General features: G+C 44.9%; 1 protein-coding gene across 3 annotated transcripts in view; it reads right to left on the bottom strand.

The window, feature by feature from the left end:
• Positions 1–8,086, bottom strand: part of LOC149352608 (complement receptor type 2-like) — a 353,632-nt gene that overhangs the window by 270,371 nt on the left and 75,175 nt on the right. The window lies entirely within an intron of this gene.

Here is an 8,086-nt window from a genome sequence, read left to right on the forward strand (position 1 = left end):
GTGAGTTTGTTGCCCGCGAATTTATGTCTAATCTTTTTCGTTGGCCTCAAAGTTTTCTACCCTATAAGTGAAGACAAGATATCACTATTATACAGTATGCTTTCGAGGGATATGAACGGGGTGCTATTCATGACCTGGGGGTATCTACCTGCAAAATGCACTCCATTCATCTAGGTATTTCAGCTAATGGCCAGAATGCGCGGCCGCTACCTGCCATTTCGCTGCATTCAGGCCTTTATCTACATCCCAATTTTTAGCCGCCGTGGTAGCTCAGTGGTTATGGCATTCGGGTGCTGATTCGAAAGACGCAGGCTCGATCCCAGCCGCGCCTGTCACATTTCGATGAAGGCGAAATTTTAGAGGCTCCTGTGTGCAATGTTAATGCAAGTTAATGAACCTCAGGTGGTTGCAATTTTTGGGAGCCCCGCACTACGGTGTGTCTCATAGACTGATCCACTTTGGGACGTTAAACCCCCATGAATCAAACCAAGCATCCCAGATGTGTGCACATCTGTGCACTCTCTCCATGCCCGACTCACCGCATCGGTCATCCGTTGAAAGTTTCACTCTAACGTGCTCGCACGACTACTTTTTCCGTATTATTTTTCCTACAAGCAGCGACGCATTGCAACGACTTCTCCCACTTAACAGGAGAAAGCGACAAGAGCTTTGCAAGAGAACGCGACATAGCAGTGTATTTTTGTTTCTTCGTTGCTATTGCGTTTTGTTCTGGTTCTTTGTGCGTCTCACAGCTTTTACAGCGACTGACGATTCTAATATGACCACTCCATTTTTCGCTTAGATTAGTATTTGCCATATGTCCTAAATTCATGCTACTAATAAGTACCATGTATGTAATTTGTATATTTTTGCACTTAATTTTTCCCGTCTACAATAGTTTCTTTTTACTCATTGCCTTGTAAATCATGCTGTATTCGTTAGTGTAAGCTTGTACATTTTTCTTTATTTGTCCCCCTTACTCAATGCCCTTTTGGGCCCTGTAAGGTATTATGAATACATAAATAAACAAATTAATTAATAAATAACCTCACCTTTTCCCTTTTAAGTAGTGCACCCCCCCCCACACACACACACCAAAAAAATAGCGCCTTTAAGGAAATAAACGCGAAGTGAGTGCGTTTTTGTTTCCTTCGTAGAGTGTTGAACATTAGTTTTCCCCCGCAGGGACACCTTTAATATGCACTTGTTGGCGAGCAGCGCCACCACGGGTTCCTGGCACCTGTGGGTTCCGCCCACCCCCGCCTACCCGTGTGTGGCGTTTGGATGTCTCCGGGGAAAAGGGGATCCTGGTGGTTGAGCCGGCGCCGAGCGTTTGGGCTTTTAAAGCCCCTCGGTGGGGGCTACACACGGCTGTACACTCCGGTCTAAGCCGACCATGGTGGAATCGGCAGTTGTCATTTACAGATGCTCTGCATCTCTCACTTTCTTACCTTCTTTCTCACCGTCTTCCTGTCTTCAACTACCTTCTTGCTTTTTTTTTCCTGGCCGCAAGGGTTAATCTTGTGGGGCTGACTACCCTGTGCTACGCCACAATCGGTAATAGCTAGGGCATACAGCTGGCGGGGCCAGGATATCCACGCAAGTCCCTGTCCCTTCCCCTTGCTGAGCACCACGGTAGACGGCTGGCACCATGGCCGAACGGCTCTATCTTTAATGGCTAACCACTTTTTTAGTGCGCTAGCACTATACAACCGCTAGCGAATAAGTGGCGGACGATTGAGCATGGTTTGAAATATCAACCAGCCCGGCTCATTGAACACTGGTGTGTGTGTGTGTGTGTGTGTGTGTGTGTGTGTGTGTGTGTGTGTGTGTGTGTGTGTGTGTGTGTGTGTGTGTGTGTGTGTGTGTGTGTGTGTGTGTGTGTGTGTGTGTGTGTTGGGGGGGGTCACATTCGATGATGACCTTAAGTAACTAAATGAAGAAATAGTCATGAATGCTATGAAAGAATAAAATGAGACGGCATTGCAAAACAACACCCACTAACACACAGCTCTTACCTTCGCATCGAGCATTCTGCTCGACTGCGTGCAGGTCGGCTGAAGAAAAATCTGACTGCCCAAATCCACGGCACTGCTACGTAAACGGCTCGCACAATTGCCGAGGCCAATTGCTATGTGCTAAGTGTGCATCCCATGACTATCCCACCTCTAACCGCGAAGGTGAACCACATCTTTCTATAAACTGCGAGGGCATACATCCTGCGGGCCTGCCCAGCCTGGAAGAAAGGAAAAGAAATTGTCGCATTCAAAGTGAAAGAAAATATAACCTTGATCGAAACACGGAAGCGACTTTCGTAGGTGCAAAATTCAAGCTACTCCGTTGTGGTGCAACAGGACTCGGCATCAGTGCGGCCTTCGACGCCTGCCCGGACCATACGCAGTAAGACTGGTGGAGGGCCCACCGCGTTCCCGGTGGAGGCAGCTAGCGCTGCTACACCAGTTCCAAAGCAGGCTGCGCGGACCGCCAGGCCAGCGGGCCTCAACGATTCTCCCCACTCGGCGAGGGCTGACACAGATACACCCCTGCAAACATAACCGGACACAACCCAAGGTAATCCTGCCCCGTCAACGTCAAACGGAATGGGGGGCGGGGGCTCCTTAGAACGCCCAAAAAACGACAAACCTCGAAACCCGAAGCCGATAAGCACAACCTAGGTTTCCCATTCTATATATAAGAAAAGATGGCATTCATATTACACTAGATCTTTAGAGGCCTTTTAAGTAACTGAAGTGTCACAGCAGACAGCTACACCCTGATCTGCTGTCTTGTGTTTACATCCAAAAATCTACGCCCCCAGCACACAGATGTGCTTAAGAAATACAAAGTTTTCCGCCGCGACTGGGAACAGGTGAGCCGGCTCTCTGGAAGGGCAGCCATCATAGTAAAAAGTGGCGCCGCCGTTCCTAAGCTTAAACTAAGAACTATATTCGAAGCTGTAGCAGTCACTCTGCATATATACAATATATTTACAGTGTGCTCGGTATACCTCAAGTCAGATCTCAAAGTAACCCTACATGCATTAAAGGACCTTTATAGAGCTGCTCAAAGAACCGCTTTGGTAAATGTAGATGTTAACGCACGTTCTTCGTTTGGGGGAAGTGCGAAAACAGATACCAGAGGTGAAATTACACCGGATTTTATTCAGTGTAATAAGGTTTGTTTGCTAAACTCTACTAAACCTATATACTGCTCTCCAAGCTCGGGGAGAATGAACTGTATAGATTAGTCGTTTAGTTGATCGTCTCGTTTCAGCAATTTTAAAAGGAACGTCCGAGACATGGCATATGGAAGATATAACCTGCCTGTCTTAATCAGTTTCTCAATATCACCGGCTGTCATCCTCACTAAACCGTGGCGTCGAAAGCTGCATTTAGCTTACTGGGAATTGTTTAGACAAAACGCCAGTGTGCACACTATATTCTTGGATAATTTTTGCCTTGAAGAATAAATGACAAGTTGACGACTTTTATCCTTCCTGCCACACACCTAGCTGCCACTCAGTCCTTACCTCATATGCTACAAACCCACAGTCTGGTGGACACGAGAATTCAAGGAAGCGGAAAAACAGCAGAATAAAGCGAGAGGCATATTTTTTAGATACCCAGCACAGGAGTACCTTCAAAATTTTAAAACGCGAGAGCTAAAGCGCGGTGTGTCTGCCGCTGTCCAGAAAAACATCGTGGCACAATGTGTCGTGTCGTGCACAATCTTTGCACAATCGTGTCGTGCACAATCATGCACGGCACAATTGTGTCGTCCATAATCGAAAAAATGTGGGAGAAGGTTTATAAACTAAATTATGGGTGCTTCTTCTTCTAACAACCCCTGCTACACAAATAAGTATAGAGGAACAGGCAGACAACATGGGAAGCATTTCGCTCAGTTTCCAGTTCCTCACACTACACACAGTCGTGTTTAGAGTACGAAAATACAATAGAAAAACAAGAATTTTCTACAAATGATAGCACTAACGAAGCTTTCAATAGTTTAGACTAAAAAAAAAGTAAATACTGTGTTCTATAAACAGACCGCGCCAGGCCTCTACAAAATACGTATATTATGAAATACTGGCTCATCTGTGAGAACCCTTTGTAAAAGCACTTTTGAAACTTTTTTCGCAAAATATGGATATTAGGATAACTTCCGAGCCTCGGAACGAAGACAATATGGTGCCAGTCTTAACCTGGAAAACCGCCAACCTCCTCTATAGCAGTTACACGCCCATAGCCCTTCAGTGCTGTCTCGTTGAATATTTCAAGAGTTCTAAACATTAAGTTGATGTCTGTTCTATACCAGAGAACTTCATGGCATCCACCAGAGTAAATTTTAAGAAGTATGCTCTACACCTGTTCATCTCATCCGCCTTGAAAATACTGTCAGAGAAGCATTTAAACACAGACAACACTTCCTTGCGGCCTTTTTGATCTGGAAAAAAGACTACGACACCACATGGAGGTTCCGGATCCTACGCGACTTGGGAGATCTCGGCATCCGCGGCAGAATACTGAAACGGTTGACTGATTTTCTGCCTAACCGCTCATTTCAAGGACATCTTAGTGCTACCCTTCGTTCGAAGATAATGGTGTGCCTATAACTCATCATGGTAAAAATTAAGCTTATAGCGAAAACAATGCGTAAATACATTGTGTATTCAGTCTACGCCCACCACCTCCCTATTGCGTGCACATCGTTCAGCGTATCAACATGCAAGAGGGAATTACAGCTGACAACAAACAACGAACATGAGAAGATAGAAATGAATTCAAGTTTTCCACACAAAAATAGTTGGCCGTTTATTTCCCGCTTATAAGACGAATGCAGACTGATCCCATCCTTTATCTGAATGAATTCACACAACCACTAAAACACGAACACAAATTTTCAGCTGTAATTTATTATAAAAAAGCTCACATTCGTGCCTCACATAAACACCCACAAAACGAAGCCCTTGCGATCTTTTAACGTTCTCAAAGTGCTCTCACAAAACACTGGGGACCTGATAGGAGATGCCTGTTGCACATTTATCGCTCCGCTGTACGTTCTTGCTTGGATTATGGGTACATAGTGTATGGGTCTGTGAGGCCGTCATACTCAACACGACTGGTTCCAGTGCATAACCAGAACATCCCCCATAAATATTCTTTGCGTAGAAATAAATCAACCACCCCTAGACAGAAGAACAATACTCACATGCGCATACACACAGAAACTAAGGTCCCTACCGAAATACCTCCGTTACCCCACAGTCACAAAGTGTACTTCGAAAACACTATTCAATAATAAGCCCCAACCGATTAGGCCTTTGTTATTCCAGTTAGAGGACAACTGCTAAGAATTTGAGCACTAGAAACTGCCTAATATTACCCGGAGACTTCACCCTCTGCCGCCTTGGTAAAGCCTCCCCACTGCATGTGACTTTACATTAACCCGCTTTGGTAAAAAGCAAACACCATATAAACACATATTATAAGAGTTCTCAAGCACCAAATGAAAAATATGGGCATTACGCAGCTTTTTACGCAGATGGGTCTACAACAGCGCTTTACGTTGGAAGGGCTGTAGTACAAGACAAATTGGATAAAAGTATAGGGGTGCCTCAGTGCACATCAGTTTTCACTGCTGAATGTTACGCAATTACCGTGGGTATAAAAAATAATAAAGAACAACATTGAAAACAGTATCATATGCCCCGACACCCCCAGTGTAATGAAGGCACTACGTTCCCGAAATGCAATAGAACCCTGAATAGAAGATATGCAAATGTAGTAGCAGCCGAAAGGCAAGGAGATGAAATTAAGCTCTGCTGAGTACCTACGCACATATGAATTTTCGGCAACGAAAAAGCCGACACATGAGCCGCAGCAGCCCGCAATGAAAAAATACTGCAAGTAACTATACCGCATAAAGATTGTGTAAAATTTGTACGAAGTAAACTGAGGGCGAAATGGCAGGCTTCATGGCATTATAAAGCGAACTACAAACCACAGCTAATAAAGCCGGTCATCGAGGTATGGAAACGATGTAGTGATCAAGGACGCTTGATCGTTGTAACTTTATGTTGCCTTCGCATCACACACACAATTTCATTCTTATAAAACAAGATAAACCGGCATGTGAAGGATGGGGACATGAGCTCACAATAAACCATATCTTATCGTTATCTAGAAAACTCGAGAAGCTAAGAAAAAAAGTGCATTCCTTAGTTTTACAACAAACAGATTCCGTTCCAGCCCAGCTTGCTCCTATCCGGACAGGACGGAACGAATTTTTCGTCAACTACGAAGTTTTTGTGGAAGCTGTAAAGCTTTCCTTTGTAGCCGCACGCCTGCGCTTGGGTGGATGTTAATGCATAATTGTTCTCTTATTACAAATCTATTCCACATTGGCGCATTCCCTTAAACAACTGGACCATGGAGTAACTAGAATGTCGGTTTTGGGGCGAGGGACAGGTGCCTGTCTCTAGCTGCCAATATAGGGCCGCTTCCGGCCTCAATATTGTGCAGTGAGGTAGAAGGCGCATGCGGCGGTCCTCACAGCCCCCGCGTGAATACTCTGCGTAAGAGAAATGCTTGATTGACACAAGCCTCGAGGGAAACCTCCTTCGCGCAGCGGGGTCTACAAAAGTGATGAGACTAGTGGACTTCGTACATGCAAAATTCACCAGTTTTTATGCGAAGCATATTACTAGAGCTACACTACAGCCCGTCGAGCGCGGCCGTGGAGCTACCATTGACCTTTAGCGTGACCACGTGACACCACGTGACAACATGACGTCACAGCAGAGGAGAGATGGGCTGCCGGCTCGCGCGGTCGGCCGCGGCGGTGGAGGCTTCACATCAGAGGCGCTGCCTGCTGCTGCTGGGGGTACATCAATACAGTCTATAGGAAATGGTGGCGGTGGTGGAATAACTAAGGGTGTTTCCAATGTACTTTCCATGGGTGCCAAGAATGCTGTTGTAGCCGGTGCTGGGGCAGCGGTTGTACACTCTGCATTGAATTCACCGATATCCCGTATATAGCTGCCACGGCAATCCTTGCTACACTTCTAGTGGTTGTATTAAAATGACCAAGTATTCAACCAAGGAAAGCCATGTATTACCAACCAAGCCTAGCCATCAATATGCTTCGCATCTGACTAGGCTTAACCTTAGCTAAGCCTCAGCCATTTTTTGTCTTATGTCCCTCATCAGATGGATTCTAGCGTATACATAGCAGAATTTGCATTATTTTCACTTCATTTAGTTTCATGGCTCTTCTCGTAAATCCCTACACTTTTTACCGTGGACTCTAAAGTAGGTAAAGTGACATCTTGAATAGAACAAACTTTTTCACTTTTTATTTTCGATATGAACGTCACAAAGAAAAATAAAATAAGCAACGTTGATTAAAAAATCTACCTACGTTCAAAACGTTTTTGGTCCTGAACCAACTTGAACACGTTAGAACCGGTTACAACCGCTTACAACACCAAAGGAAGATCGCTGCCGAGCCGAACCCGCCACTGAACCCGGAAAAATTCCGGTTCGACTCCCTGCTTCCCAAGTGTTCGAACAAAGCATGGCACAACATGAGGAAAGGACAAGGGAAAGGACAAAGAAACCTATAAGCAATGCCAACTTACAACTGATTCATTTTTCGCACGCGCCTGCCTTTATGTGCACATTCGTTACTGTTAAAGTACGTGGGTTTCGGCAATCAGATTGCTCTCACGCCTTACGCAGAAAAATTGTTTTTTTGCTTTTGTCAGCTTGTAACTCTTCGTTGTAGTTTACTGTCTGTGCATGTACACTTGTCAGACTTTTGAAATGGAACAGTAAAAATATAAGATATTTAAAACTTATTACCCACATTTTTTTTGTGGCAGTGGCCCTTGTAATTCTCAGTGCAGTTACCCCATTGAACTGTTCGAAAGAATAATTTTGGTCTTCCCTTCAAAAGAGATTGATTCCTTCATGCCTGTTTTATGCAACATGAAAATTATGCTAGCACATGACAAATTGCTTTTATTCGCGTAGTCACTGCCAGCGTAGCTCTGAAGTTCGCTGTTTTTATTTCGCCAGTGGCA

The sequence above is a fragment of the Amblyomma mixtum genome, chromosome 3, assembly GCF_055824585.1.
Source record: "Amblyomma mixtum isolate Tamu chromosome 3, ASM5582458v1, whole genome shotgun sequence".
Taxonomy (NCBI): Eukaryota; Metazoa; Arthropoda; class Arachnida; order Ixodida; family Ixodidae; genus Amblyomma; species Amblyomma mixtum.